Source organism: Canis lupus, chromosome 17 (genome assembly GCF_011100685.1).
Source record: "Canis lupus familiaris isolate Mischka breed German Shepherd chromosome 17, alternate assembly UU_Cfam_GSD_1.0, whole genome shotgun sequence".
Classification (NCBI taxonomy): domain Eukaryota; kingdom Metazoa; phylum Chordata; class Mammalia; order Carnivora; family Canidae; genus Canis; species Canis lupus.
The window spans coordinates 32548154-32563529 of NC_049238.1; the positions used below are offsets into that span (position 1 = coordinate 32548154).

Here is a 15376-nt window from a genome sequence, read left to right on the forward strand (position 1 = left end):
GTCAAGCACCAATCTGCCTGACAAATTGTGACGAGTCCAGGTTGGCTGAGGCTTGGGATCGAGGAAACCCTAGGACCTCAAGTGACAGACTGCACATATTGGTTTGGGGTATATTAAATGGAGGAGTTTTGGCACAATCAAAATTGTGATTTTTTTTTACAAGACTTAATTTTCCTTCTTGGTGGGACTTGATGATAATGGGATACTACAGCAATCTTGAAAGCAAATGTTTACCGAGATGAGCAAGAGGGTAGGTTCTTACTTGGCACCCTCTGCAAGAAAATTCTTAATGTCTTCTTTGTTTCTAAAGGGACATCTTACTTTCTAAATTAACTGCTGAATATGTTAGAAGAGAAGAAAGACAAAGAGAAGAGATGTGGTAGTGTGCAATCACCCATCAGAATGAAATGTTGGGGCTTCAGTTAGTTTAAAAATTGGTCTGCTATGCTTATATGATCCCTTGCATTTTAAATTCTGCCCGGCACATGGAAACACAGAATCATTGTACTTAACATAACAGATTGCATCTGGAAGGTCTCTTAAGTAATTCTAATAGTTCTATATAACAGGAATATTTAATTCATTTGGTGTTTTCATTATTTAAATATTTGATTATTTGTGCCATATATCCTTATATGTCAAATTACATGATCTGATTCTTTGAAGTCATCAATAGCAATTTAGCTCTAATCGAGCTGGCAGTCTCCAGGGAGATGATCTTGAGTAAATTCATCTCATTTTTGCTCTCTTCCAGGATTTGATTTTGCTCTTCTGTGCCATTTGCAAATGATAGGCCCTCCTGCCTCCACTTCTTTCTAAACTCATGTTCCATGATCTGCAAGAAATATTAAAAAAAAAAAAAAACATTTGCAAGCAGATTTTTTTTTTTTTTTGTCTTCCAATTATGAGCCCTTGAACAACAGAATAGAAAGCCCAAACTGGTCTCATATTCCTTCTGGGCTTTAGTATCTCAAGCTCATCATAGGTGTTCAATGATACTCTTTTGACGTTATGTGGAACATAAGGACTTCCCTCCAGGAGAAAGCAAGCAAGTTGGGATAGCCATAGTTACTTGAGAGTTTAGTTCTATATTTCACTTAAAAAGCAAAAACAAAGCAAAACAAAATGAAACAGTATTCAATTATTTTTGTTCTCTATTGAAACCGTAGATTCTCCTTTGAAAGTGGATTAGAATATTCCTAGATTCAGGCACTGAGCCTAGTATATACTATATAATCTATTTATAGTACCTATTATAATATTCTATTTGTAAGCAAATAAATTCCTAAAGTAATATTTCTAAATAAATAAATTTTAAAAAATATTAAGGTCATTAATCTACTCAGGTTTTGCTGTTATTTGTGTTTTTTTTTTGTCACCAGATACTGACTATAAAAAAAAATCAGTGTTTAAAAGACTTTATGAATTGTAGTAGTGCATCATTTAAAGTCTATTCTATATTATTCTATCTTCTATGTAGACAGCCCAGTTAAGCATGATCACGTCCATGGGCTTATCTCTACAGGACAAGTAGAGATATTAACGTACAATGAAGAAGTTTTTTGTACTGTTTTGTCTTTTCATATGTTTCATTGAGCTGTAGACAGAGTTTGATGAGATGAGCTGAAATAAAGGTAAGCAATTTCAACGTACTTTGATTGTAATTGTTGGATGCTTGAGTAAAGAGAAAATGTTGGAATGCCATAGCATTCTTTCTCAACATCCTCCTTGGACCCCAGAGAACATTTTTTTTGCAAAAGAAGGTAATTAAAGGCACTGGTGAATGAGGAATCATTCTGTCCCCCAGGACAGTTGGAGCCAGACTGAGCAAGGTCAGTAAGGTTGGTACAAACTTGGAAGAACTCAGTGGTGATTGTGAGTCTGTAAAGACAGGAAAGCATTTCTCCAAACACCCTTGGCCATTGTTCCAAAAACTCAAGAGACTTTGCAAAAGTGCATGTTACTAAGCATTTCTTAGGAACTAACCATGTCCAGAGGCTCACACAGTAGCCAGCAAAGCCTATAAAGCATGTTCATCATCTAAGCTATTCATTAACATAGTAAAAAGGCATGGCAGCATTTAGGAAAATGCACAGATATTACATGGAAATATATATCTATATTTCTCCAAACCTGAGCTTATTTTATATGAGGTACTGTAGAACTACCGATGAGATTGCTTTCTGAAGGCAACAAGTTCAGTAAATCACTCTGCTTTTCTCCAGTCTTTTCATCCGGCATGTAAAATTTCAACCATGATGAACAGAGGGAGTCTCTGGTCCAAAAGCCCCAAATTTCTTATCCACAAATACAGGCAAATGGAAATTGCAGTTCTTCAAAAACAGCATTCCTCATTGTAATTTGTTTTTCACTTGTTACAGAGTCAAATAACATTGGTAAGTGTAATAAAATGTTTCAAAATATTCCTGTGCTTGTTCATTTGCTTTGAGGACATAAAGAGGCAGATCTTAAAGCAATGTATTCTGATCGAGAAACAGCTGGAAATGGCAGCAACGTGATATGGAGCAATCAAGAACGGAAGGTTTATTTTGAATGAGAGGTGTTGTCCAGCTGTGAGACTGAGTGATTGCAGCTGAGAATGAGTGCAAACACAATCACTAGTGGCTCCAGGTATGAAGTTATTGAGGACCTGTCTTGTTTCATGTCTTTTTCTGCTGCCACATTCACAATACATCCATAGATTGCAATCCTGTCTGTGGAGGAGGAAAAAAGTTCTTCAGTTTATTCTTATTCTTAATGACAGCTTCTGAGCTGTCATGATTTGAAATTACAATGATAAAAAGGCTCCTTTGAAAAAAAAAAAGAATATATTCCAAAGCCAAATTGTGTATCGGACAGGTAAGAATGCTTCATCATTAAATGGTCTTGGATATGCATTGCCTCTACAGCCTGCCATCAATTTTTATGTCAGTTGTGCTCTGTTTTCTGGACTTGTATAGCTACGGGCAGAGACATTTCATTCTTCCTGGTCCCTGACAACATTATTATTTTATTGATATAGACCAAAGGAGCAGATCGATAATGATGTGCTTTGAATAATCTATAATTGCAACATTTTATATTTAGATACCACTTGAGTTTGGGCAGTATCTTAGCATACCTCATTTAATGAAACTTCGCTTCAACACAAGTATATTGTCCAAGATATGTGTCTCTTTAGGTCTCATTATTTTATAGTCATACTTTATGTGTCCCACACAGATATATCACAAACACATAAAGACAGGTACATAACTACATAAGAAACATTCCCCAATCTTGGGGTACCTGGGTGGCTCAGTCAGTTAAGTGTGCCTTTGGCACAGGTCACGATCTCAGGGTCCTGGGATCGAGCCCTGCATAGGGGTCCCTGATCAGTGGAGAGTCTGCTTCTCCCTGTCCCTCTGCCTTTCCCCTTCCCCCTGCATGGAGGGGGAACTCTCTCTCTCTCTCTCTCTCTCTCAAATAAATAAATAAAATGTTTTAAAAAAAGAAATAGTCCCCAAACTTATACTTGGTGCTTTGTTTAGAATATCTTAACAATATATTTTTTAAATAAAAATCTTTCTTCCATTTATATTGCAAAAATGACCACTTGATGATTAATAAATCTTTACTTTCTTGTGTTCCTGTATCTGTGTAAGGCCTTAATGGGCCACTAACCACATGAAATACAAACTTGAATAAAATAGAGCTCTTGACCTCAATGAGATTAAAATTCACTTGTTTCTTCAGCTAGTCCTTTCCAACTAGCATTCTCATTAGACAATTTCATTAAAAAAAGAAAAAAGTGCACTTATTTTAGAATCTTGGGAGTCAAGCTGGAGCCTGGACAGCCTTTCTACTTATTGGACTCTTCTGTCTATGCTTAGATGTACAACACTCTTTTTCATCTGGTTGCTTTTATAATGCAAAGGGCAGGAGCAAATTATTTGGAGTACAATCAGTGGGACCAGAGTACTGAAACATTCCTTTTCATGACAATGCCAAGTTACTTTATTTGTTCATGAAGCTCTTGAAAAATGAGAAAGAACAGCAGGCCTTCAAGAGAGAACAGAGAAAGAGTTGGCTCCCAACGCTTTCATTACCAAAAGAGGGTGTTAAAATGCATAGAAATGTTAAATCTCTACTAAAAAAAAATCAATGAATGACACATCCAGTTGCAGCTCACTCAACCCTGATTTAACAATCATAGGAGATCTTACAAGGGAATGGTTCAAAGTATAAAAAGTATTTTAATTTCACCTGCTGAGTGTTAATACATTTGAAACACTGGAGGGGAAGCTGTCAGAGGGAAATAGAATATCTGTGCCACCACCTACACTCTCTCAAACAAAAATTATAATGTATTTGTATGGAAGGAAGTACAAGTAGTAGAACACTACTTTTATTAAAATGTGTGTGTAGGTTTAAGTGTCAGGTCTGACCATGAGACAAAATAGTTAATACCACTTATTGGTATTTGGACAGCATTTTTCTTTTGAGGATCCCAAAGCAATTTATGGGTACAACTCAATCTTTTTTGCTATTTGGAATCTTTGCCAGTGTGTTTTAGTACATCTAGCAACCTGGAAAGTGACCAGGTCTTAGGGTAGATGAAGCTTTTAGGGATTTAATTTCTTGTTGAGCCTGGCAAACAAGAGGGTAATGACCCCTAAACCAAGGCAACCCACAGGCAATGTCTTCGTGGATTGTGGCTACATGGATGTAGGGACATTATTCAGAGCTCCAACCCCAACATTGCTAGAGTCCACATAATGTTCTGCCAAATAACAGATTAAAAGGTCCAACTCCTTTGAAGATCCAGCATCCATACTCCGAAATGGCAGACAGTTTATTCCAAAACAAAGATCTGGTGAAAAGGCTACATCAGACTTTCTAGCATCATGGCAATATTTTAATTTTTTTAAAAAAGTTCTATTTAGAGCATTTATATTCACATCAATATAGTTATTTTGGGGTTGAAATGCCATACTAAAGAACCATTGGGTCCTATGATATTAGGATTTATGCAGGAAGGAACACATTGTTGCCATGGGGATGGGTAAATAGTCTTGATCTGAGACACTAGTTCCCACTGCCAAGACATGGGTGGAAGAAGGTGGTTCCCACAGACTTTGTTTTCTCTAGACTAAAAATAAAGCATGATTTCTATTAAAGGGCAATTAAAAAAAATTCTCGGGGATGTAGCCTAAAAGGAGTATACCCTATCATTTTCAGAACAATTAAGCAGTGAGCTCACTATCTAATATTTTGAGATTGTATTTGTATGCAATATTAATTATGTTCATTCTCTGTCACATCAAAGGTGGTGTTGCCACTGCAGCTTTTCTTAGTGCTGTTCACACAATCTTAAAAAAGAAATGGTTTATGGAGATTACATATATTACAGACACAAATTACTTCCTTTTAAGAGTTACAATATAAACTTAGCACTTTGGGGTTAACTCTTCAAAACTGTCACTCCAGTTTGTGAAACATTGCTCCAAATGGTTGTGATGAATGTGAATTCTGTTACTTATGGCTTTTCTGGCCTCTAGTCAAGAGATCTGCTACCATTTTTTTACTCTTAAATAATATGTCCAGATATCTATAAGTAACCCTCAAATTCATAAGGGTTTGCAGTGATTTTACCACCAATGATTTTGCCCTACGTACTTCATGTTCCTGTGAGATAGGCAGGGTTTGTTGTGAGTTAACCGTCTCCTTTTTTTTTTTTTATGGATTTAATTTATTTATTCATGAGAGACACAGAGAGAGAGAGGCAGAGACATAGGCAGAGGGAGAAGCAGGCTCCCTTCAGGGAGCTTAATACGGGACTTGATCCCAGGACCCTGGGATCATACCTTGAGTGAAGGCAGATGTTCAACTGCTGAGCCACCCAGGCGTCCCTAACCATCTCCTTTTGTATGTTGAGATGGAGCCTTAAAAACATCAAAATGCTTGCCTAAAGCTACATTGATAATATATGTAAGATTGAGCAAAAGTTCTCAAAATGAAAAAGACTTTTTGCCTCTACTGTGGCATTAGAAAAATGACATACTTCATTGCATACCATCAGTCCTATAAACTCTATCATTACATCATCGAGACTTCTAGATTTCATCCTGTGACAATTAATACTAGAGTAGCATCTGAATCATCTAAAAATTTTGTTGAGCTAAATAGCAGTTAAGGAAAATTATCCATTGGGCAGGATATCATTCACAATCCCTGAAAGGGTATTTATTTTAAGAAAATTTGACACACCTGGAAAGGAACGCATTTTCAGTTCATTATAAATTCCACTGAAATTAAGTTTTATTTTACCACTTTGAAGGTAGATTTCCTCTTCTTCCTCTTCCTCCTCCTTCTCCTCCTCCCTGCTTTCCTCCCATGGCCTTCTTAAGTTTATCATTGCACAACTTAACCTTTTTTTTTTTTTTTTTTTTTTTGCATTACTTTGCTGGATCTCAAGGCAGCAAAGCCAGGTTTAAAAACAATTATTATTCTCTCTCATGCTGTCTTCCTCTAAGGTATGTTCTTTATACAGAATATTTGTTGGGGTGGTGGAAGGGGAGGAGGGCGGGGGGTGGGGGTGACTGGGTGGCAGGCACTGAGGTGGGCACTTGATGGGATGAGCACTGGGTGTTATTCTGTATGTTGGCAAATTGAACACCAATAAAAAATAAATTTATTATTAAAAAAGCAATTAAAACCAGTTTAGAAATAAAAAAAGAATATTTGTTGGTCTGTTTCCAGTTTTAAATGAGTATAATTCATCAAGGGATTGACACTCACTAAAGAACTAAAATGTATTTTGAATAACTGCTTCTCAAAAGTTCTAAAGAACCTTTCCGTCTTCTTAAACAACTCTCCTTTTCATGCTGGCTCATTCCACCCTGAATATTATTTTTAAAAGCGCTTGATTTGGTGAGAACTTCATTTTTTCAGCTGTCCCCTGGGAAAGAATTCTGTTGGTTCCTACCACCCAGGTCCCTAGAGTCAAATGTTTCATGTCTCCATGCAGCTTCCTTGTCATCCTACCCTTCATTCACATGAGCCACCCCCATAACCACCCATATTTTTATTTTCTCCTTAAATTATAGAATTGGCATCTTATGTTTGCACCAGAGAATCCTGCTTGTTACACAGAATGAAAAGAAAGTGTTGTAATTAGTGCTATTTCCTCGCTTGAGCAATACTGTAAAATAACCAAATATTTTTGTCATAAAGCATTATTTACTACAGCAGTGTTACATTTCTTCAAATCACTAGCATTCATTTACTGAGATGTGGTACATTTTACTTGGATCTCACATTGTTTTTCACAGGCAGCCTCCTTACCCCATTTTGGAGGAGGGAGCCCAAATGAGATAGATCTGTTTTGCAAAGCTCTCTACAGTCTTTATATGTAGAGCAATGGTTCCCAAACCACATCAAAATCAGCTGGGTTCGAGACCCACTCATTTGGATAGTGTAGCACTTACCGGGCTCAATTAGGAGACAGAAAAACTGAAGTACTGGTTGCCTAGGTAATTTCTCTAGGTCAAAGGCAAAAGTCATTTAGCCTTTTCTCCAGTCTAGGAATCTGTTTGCTCTGCTAATTGAACTACCCTAATCAGATCAATAATGTCCCTTATCTGCAATGAGGCAGGTAAAAAATCCATTCCAAAGTGGTGGTCGAGTTGCTTTTCCCTCCTTCACGCTGCCTGCTAATGTGAACCTTGGCATAACAGACACTACTTGGCAAAAGGTAAGTGCTCGGAAGTAAAAACCATATTCTCAGTGAATTCATTTATCCTTAACAGAGGCTTGGGTTTCCCCCTCAAAGGTCACTATGAAGTCACTGTGAAGAGATGCCTTCCTATCTTTTGAAATCCTGAGGAGTGGAGACTGGAGAAAACGGGGTGAGACCATTGTCCATCAGGATCCCTCTTAATTCATGTCTCCCTCTTCTGTGAATTTATAATAAACACAGTTCCCTGGAAGCCAGTATTCAGATCAGGGCCAGAAAATAAGCAGAAGTATATTCTAATCCATTCTTATCAATTATATATATTTCCCCTTCTCATTATTATGTTAAAGAAGGGATGATGAAAATTTGTCAATGGGAAATAATTAGATTGGAAACTTCTTTTCTCCAATCCAGTCCACTCGTCACTCTATGTTCCTCATGTCAGTAACCTCACAACCACTTGCATAGTCACTCAGGTTTGGAACCAAGCTTCCAATTGGTCTCCATGCCTCCTGCCTGGACTCCTCCTCTGTCCATCCCACATTGCATCCCGTATGATCTCTTCTAACCTTGTATCAGATTTTATCACTCTGCAGATTTAAATCTTTTAGTGGCTTCCCAGAGCTTTGTGGTTCCTCTCAAATTCCCTAACTTGCTATCCAAGCTCCTTCATGTAGCATGGCACCTGCCTGCTTCTTTTGGCTCATCTTGCATTCCAGTCCCACATGTATCCTCTACTCTGGTCCTACAAGCTCTGCCTCTGTCTTCAAGAATTTCACAAGTATAGTTTTCTTAAAACCTTTAGATTTTTTTCTCTACCCATTTAATTCTCATTCTTCAAGACCAAGCTCTTGAAAAGGACTTCTTCTGACTTCTTAGCAATGAAAATATTCTTTCTCTGTGTCTCTGAGACATCCTCAGCAGCTATTTTAACACAATCATATGAAATTACACTTGCTGGTTTATGGCTCTGTGTCTTCCACGGATATAAAACTCTTATGAGGGGAAAGAATGTGTCACTTTGACTTTATACGCCCAGGACCTAGAAGTGTGCATGGAATGTAAAAAGAAATCAAATTTGCTTTTGGAATTAAAGAAACTGAATGAGTCAATAAAGCAAGGAGATGGGTGATGTAAAGAAATATGTGATGTTTGCCAAGAAGGCAAACTTGCAAAGCCTATTTTCCCACAAACAATTTCTCATGGCTGAAAATCTCTTTTTGCAATCTCTCCTTCAATCGTTCCATCCTGCCGAAACCATGCTTTTCAGGCCCAGCCTGCTGATGCTCCCCAAGACTCTAGATGAGGTTCATTTCTCTCTGTAATAAGCATTTGTTGGGTATCATGTACTCTTGCTTAATCAAGCTAACTCATTTCCCTGAACCAATTAACTCAAAATTTCTATCTCTTCTCATATGTTTTTCCTCAATTAATTAGAAAAGAAAGGAAATTCCCCTTAGTACTCCTGTATCTAAACATAGAAATCATCAACAACTTCTTTAGCCCCAACTATAGGCAGCTCCACTGCTTCGTGAAGCTCCTAGCACATTAAGGAATGAATGAGAGCTCCAGACTAAAAGACCTGAATGTGAGTCCCAGTCTTTCCACTTTCTGTGTCACATGGGATGTGTTACCTCCTCTTTGACCTTAGGCTTTTTCCAGTATATTGTGGATTATAGCATCTTCCTGTGCACTTTTGATACCAGGACTGGATGAGATCCGGAAAGCCTCTACTCCCTATCTAGCACATAGGTTCTTTGGAGATGAGTAGTAATTACGTGTGTTAATATGAAGAAACTTTCCATTGATATTGGATATACTCAATGCATTGAGTTTTACACTCCCAGGTCATGGAGTTTTCAATAATTTAAATCAAATTAAATAGGGTATGCAAGACAAGAGTGTCTAAATTCTAGATAGTAAAAAGGTATTTTATTGCAACTGTAATAACATTATATAAATTGATGTGAATACTGAGATCACTTGATTTCCTGATTGGAAAGTTTATTGCTGTCCTTCAAACACAGATATAGGACACAAATGTGAAAGATAGCAAAAAATTCAGGCCTGAACATTTGCCCATATTGTCCTCCCCTTGGCCCATTTACATAATTTTTGCCATTATTCCCATGGTTCTGTAATCCCCTTTCTGAGTACTCCATGTTCTTATTTTTTCTCATATTTGGCCTACAGCACCATTTAGAAGGCTTTATTAGACTCCTTTGTTTTACTAAATTGAATCTCCATGGTTTTCTTGTGGAAACCTTTCTGTTCTGATTTCTCTCCATTCGCATCACTAGATCCACCCTTCCTTTTTCTAGTTCATGCTCAGTGGCCTGAAAGATTAACCTCAAAAACATAATCACCTGGATTTCCTTGCCCTCTGGCTTTCAAATGGCCTCAGTCCTTCAAGAAGCTGTAGAAATGTATTGATGGCTGAGAGAAGAGCTAGACTGGTGAACTAGATTCCTCCTGCCACCAGCTCACTCCTTGCTTGGCCATAGTCCTGGTGGTAGTTGCCTTATGGCCACAACTTCTGTTGAACAGACCCACACCCATAGCTCCATTTCTCAGGAGGCTTCATTAGCACTATTCCTTCCCCTTATCTTTTCATGTGTAGGAGTGGTAGAGGCTTCCTAATATCAGAGTTCCTGGGTGGTTCATATATTCTTGTTGGACTCTGAATTCTACCTAAATAGCTCTAAAATCCCCCTTACAAAATCTTTTTCAGTTAAATCTATCCTTTGGAATCTGCCTGATTGATTCTCCACATACCCTCAGTTCCAAGAAAAGGATATTTACCTGCTGGTAGCTAACTCCAAGGGCTTACAGTGGGTGAGGAGATGAGATTACTTATTAAGTGTTGAAATTGAGGTCTACAGTGGTTAAATTACTTGTTCAACATCACATGGCTGGTCAATTTATGGGCAATTCATTCAAACATTTATTGAAACATAGAATTGATTGGGCAGTGGAGATAAAGATAGAATATTGCTCCTGCTCTTAATAATTTGTATTTCAGTGTAGGAGAGAGATGTATAAATTAATATTTAATATGTAGCAAGAGTCAGGGAGCCTGGGTAGCTCAGTGGATTAAGCATCTGAGCTTCAGCTCAAGTCATGATGTCAGGGTCATGAGATCAAGCCCTGAATCTGGCTCCACACTGGGCATGGAGCCTGCTTAGGATTCTCTCTCTCTATCTCTGTGCACATATGCTATCTCTCTCTAAAACAAACAAATAAATAAAATATAAAATAAAAATAAATTAAATTATAAAAAATTAAAATGTAGCAAGAGTAAATGGCCAATGATAAGAAAACCCAATATAATCTAGGCCTTGCAGATGAAACCAAAAGATGATATGGGAAAAAGATGGTCCTTTGAGTGGAGAGTAAAGCATGCCATGACGCAGTTCTGGTGTTTAGAGCTTTCTCCAAGCAGCATCTGTTTTCTCCTGGACTGCTGCAATGGGCTTCTATAAAGAGGTATATGGCCCATGCTTCCCATCTTCTAATCCATCCTCTACGTTGTGGTCATAATGTTCTTTTCAGATGCAAATCTAAGACAATTTTCTCCTTGAAACTCTCAATTTTCCTTAGAATTAAAAAAAAAAAAAGCAACTATGGCTAACAAATACTTATATGAACTGGTTTCTGCACCATCACCAACTTTACGTCTGGCTACCCACATTTTCTCTTTTTTGTCTTAATGTCTACAGCAGTCACCCCCTTATTTTCATTTTGCTTTCCAGTTTCAGTTACCTCAGGTTCACTGTCATCCAGAAGCAGAGAATCCTCCTGACTTGACATCAGAAGGTCAATAGTTGCTAACACTACGTCACATTGCCTAGGTCGTGCACCTCACTTCATCTCATCAAACAGGCATTTTTATCATCTCACATCATCACGAGAAGAGCAAGGGTGAGTACAGTACAAGAAGATATTCTGAAAGAAAGACCACATTCACATAATCTTTATTACATTACATTGTTATAATTGGTCTATTTTATTATTAGCCATTGATGTTAATCTCTTACTGTGCCTACTTTACAAATTCATCCTAGGTATGTATTATAGGAAAAAACATATTATACTTAGGGTTAGTACTATCTGCAGTTTCAGGCATCCACCAGGAGTCTTGGAAAGTATGCCCACAAATAAGGTGGATCGCTGTATGACCTTCTCTTAAGTCCTTGAAAATGTAGTTCTCCTCTCACCACTGGACCTTTGTAATCTGTTCCCTACCTTTAAAGGCCCCTCTGAACCTCCTGCCATTTATTTTCTGTAAAATCTTCAAGCATTAGCTCAAAAAAGCACTTGCTTGAGGAAGCTACCTCTGAAAATCCTGACATAATAATCCACTACTTTTTGCAGCATCTATCACAATTCTAACAAAGTTAAATACATTCACTTACATCTTTTTCCCCTTTTGAGAACTGATACGATTTCCATTTCTTTACCGCTTGACCCATAGTATTAAATCCAGTGCTGCACTGAAGGTAGGAGCTCAATAGATAATTAAAAAAAATTTTTTTTATTTATTTATTCATGAGAGACACAGAGACAGAGAGAGGGGCAGAGACACAGGTAGAGGGAGAAGCAGGCACCATGCAGGGAGCCTGACGTGGGACTTGGTTCCAGGTCTCCAGGTCACGCCCTAGGCAGAAGGCAACGCTAAACCACTGAGCCACCCGGGCTTCTCTCAATAGATAATTTTTGAATGAGTATGGGAATGATTATAAATGGCCTGGACTCCAGGTAGGCATTGTGCATTAGGGGAATGTGCACCTCAGGTGGAGTGATGATAAATGAGGCTAGAGAAGACTGCAAAAACCAAATCTTAAAGGGCCTTAAATGCAAAACAAATCCAGACTTACTCTTAAGTGTGATAAGCAGCCATTAGTATATATATATATTTTTTAAGCTTGGAATTTTTCAACTTTGTTGACTAACTGAAGAGTGGATTGGTACAGAAAGAAGCAAGAACAATTAAGAGGCAAATACAAATATCAGGAGAGGAATATTAAGAGCATACACTAAAGTAGCGTTTCTCAAATTCGTTACACATCATCATCACATGGACAGCTAATAATGCCCACAGAGGCACAGGCTCCTTGAAGTAGGGGAGCTTGTGGGCCTTTATATTTTTAACAATACAAATTTCCCCCAGGGGATTCTGATAGCCATACACTTGAGAGCCACTGAAGTAAATTTAAGATAGTGAGATGTAGTCTTAATAAAGTTGAATGATATATATATTTTTTTAAGGTGGGGAATGGGTACAAGTAAGGAGTCCATATTAACTTGTAGGTTATGGCAACAATGGCTAGTTCTGCCATTGGTTGAAATGGGAAGAGATGATTAGTTTTGGATCTTTATTAATGGGATTAAAGTCAGTCTTTTCTCCTCATTTTATTGGTGTTTATGTTCTGCAAAATCTATCCCAGTTGGTCAGTGAAAATCTGGGGTCAAAATCCCTCCTGACACAATAAAAGAGATTATAATAGAATTCATATTTTATAGTTCACAGTCTATGATAAGGTCTTAAAAATCACAAGTGATAAATTATAAGCATCTTAGAATATATTTTTTTTTCCTCTAAGTGTGTTGCTCCACTGTCGACTTGATTTATCTATGAAAGAAAGCATGTGAAATTCAGTGTAGTGCTTTTTTATTTCAGTAGTGTTAAGTATTTGCCCATTTGTTGCCAAACCCTTTGTGATTCACAGAAGTTTAGTATTAGCATCCAAACTCTGGATAATATTAAATCTTGTGAAAGATCAACTGAGAAAGTGTTTATTCATCATGTGAATTTAAGGAGGTACCACCCACAATTTAGTGTGGTGCTAATATTTGCTGATTCCTAATAGTACTACTGAAATTTTAAAAATGCATTGCAGATTTAATATTAGTTTGGCATCTTTATAATGCCTGGAGAATGGTAGATTCCCGGGATTTGCACTTTAAGAGACAATATAAGGCTGGGCAATATCCAGGAGCAGGAATCAGGAAAGGTCCAAAACATGCAATGGTCTATGTTGTTAATATTCCTGTACCTAATTTTACCACACAACACAATTTACCCTAAATATGTTTTTAAGTAAGATATTAAAATGTCCCTTCATTTGTCATAATGACAGACAATCTGGAATGGTAGAAAGGACTTAAGTTCTAGTCCAGACACATAACCAACTGTGGAATGTTGTGCTCCCCACTTTAACATTTGTGTGCCAATTCCTCTGCTTTAAAATGATGGGAATGGCTAGTCTCTAAAAATCCTTTTCTGGTTCTACAATTCTGAGATTCTGGGTTCTATCGACTGAGCATCTGTATAGTTTTTAATAGAAATGTGATTTCATCTGGGAACATCTGTTACAGTTTATAACATATTTTACCAAGTCCTTGACCTTAATTTTATCATAGGCATCAGATGTTCCTTCACAGATTCTACTCTGCATCTTATTGAAGGAACATCAGTTATGCTTGTGTCTTGAGTAGTGTCAATCTGCCTAAAAAAATATGCCAGATTTGTTAACATGATCATTAAGTGACTTCTTAATTAAGATTGTCAATATCACCAGTGATATAATTCAGTGCTATTTTAGCATTAGAAATTACATAAACTACTCATTTACATTTTTATTTTTATACTTACTGCAAAATAAAAGTATTTTTGTTAAAGGCGTCATACTTTTTCCAAATAAACATGGATTCTAAAATAATTCTGTGACATACATATTAATTGACTAAATATACTGCCATTTGATATCTTCTAATAAAACAATATTTCCTTACAAGTAATTATAACTTTTCTATTATTAATTTAGAAACTTGCTTCTTTACACTGGAAATTTAATTTTTACGATTTCCTGGCTATAAGAATAGTTTAGATAGGGCCATAAAATTCCCCCAGTTTTTTTACTTACTTGACACCAAGGAGATAGAGAGGGAATTTTTCAATCTTTTCCTTTACTATTTGCTCATTAAAAGAAAAGTGCAGTCTTCTATGGTTAATTATTAAACCAAGGCAAATCTTTGGTTCTAAGGGAAGAAAGGAAAATAACGTGTAAACAAACAACCTGTTAGACTCAGTGCACTTTGGTGCTTTGCCTCTCTGCATCTCTATTTTCCAATCTGCAGATGATGGTGGGAAGGCATGAAATAGTAATCATCTTGTGAAATGTACTGAAAATTATTTGACATAACAATAGTACAGCTCTTGACCAAGAGTTATAGTCGCCAAGAAGCTAATTTAATGTGCAGAATTAAGCGACATGTAAGAAGCTTCCCTGGGCTCATGCTGTTTTCTGATCGCGTGTTAGAAACATTCATTTTACTTTACCTCATCTACTTTCCTTTACAGCAAGTCTGACAAATGTCCATAAGTGTCTTAGGCCTCCTGACGCTGTCTCCCTTCCTTCTGTTCCTAGTGCTGTATTGTTGGTTGTAATTGGTCATGTGTTTTCAGCATCTGGGGATCAAGTGTTGATTTTCTTTCCCAATATGGTTGTTTTTTCAAATGAGCTTCCTATTCCTATTTTAGCTTTTTTGATTAGCCTTATCTCTGTTACTTCTCAGAAGTTCTTGATTACTCTATAAAGGAAACTTAGAATCAAGTATATATCCTTATGAGAAATAAGTACTTTTACTAATTTGCAA

General features: G+C 37.1%; 2 long non-coding RNA genes across 7 annotated transcripts in view; one reads left to right on the plus strand and one right to left on the minus strand.

Moving 5' to 3' along the window:
* The window catches only part of LOC119874749, a 53751-nt gene that overhangs the window by 4093 nt on the left and 34282 nt on the right, over positions 1 to 15376 (plus strand). For 2 of the 6 annotated variants that reach the window (XR_005372343.1, XR_005372340.1), the window contains exons 3-6: positions 2451 to 2631; positions 6458 to 6515; positions 7791 to 7889; positions 11470 to 11638. This is a non-coding gene — a long non-coding RNA (uncharacterized LOC119874749). Of the gene's footprint in view, positions 1 to 2450; positions 2632 to 6457; positions 6516 to 7636; positions 7736 to 7790; positions 7890 to 11469; positions 11639 to 15376 lie in introns of all 6 variants that reach the window. The other 4 variants (XR_005372341.1, XR_005372344.1, XR_005372342.1 and 1 more) reach the window with 4 other exon arrangements.
* On the minus strand, positions 557 to 15224 carry LOC119874750. The gene is made up of 4 exons (XR_005372346.1): positions 15060 to 15224; positions 14644 to 14758; positions 11480 to 11662; positions 557 to 835 (listed from the first exon to the last, which is right to left on the minus strand). It is a non-coding gene; the product is annotated as an uncharacterized LOC119874750 (long non-coding RNA).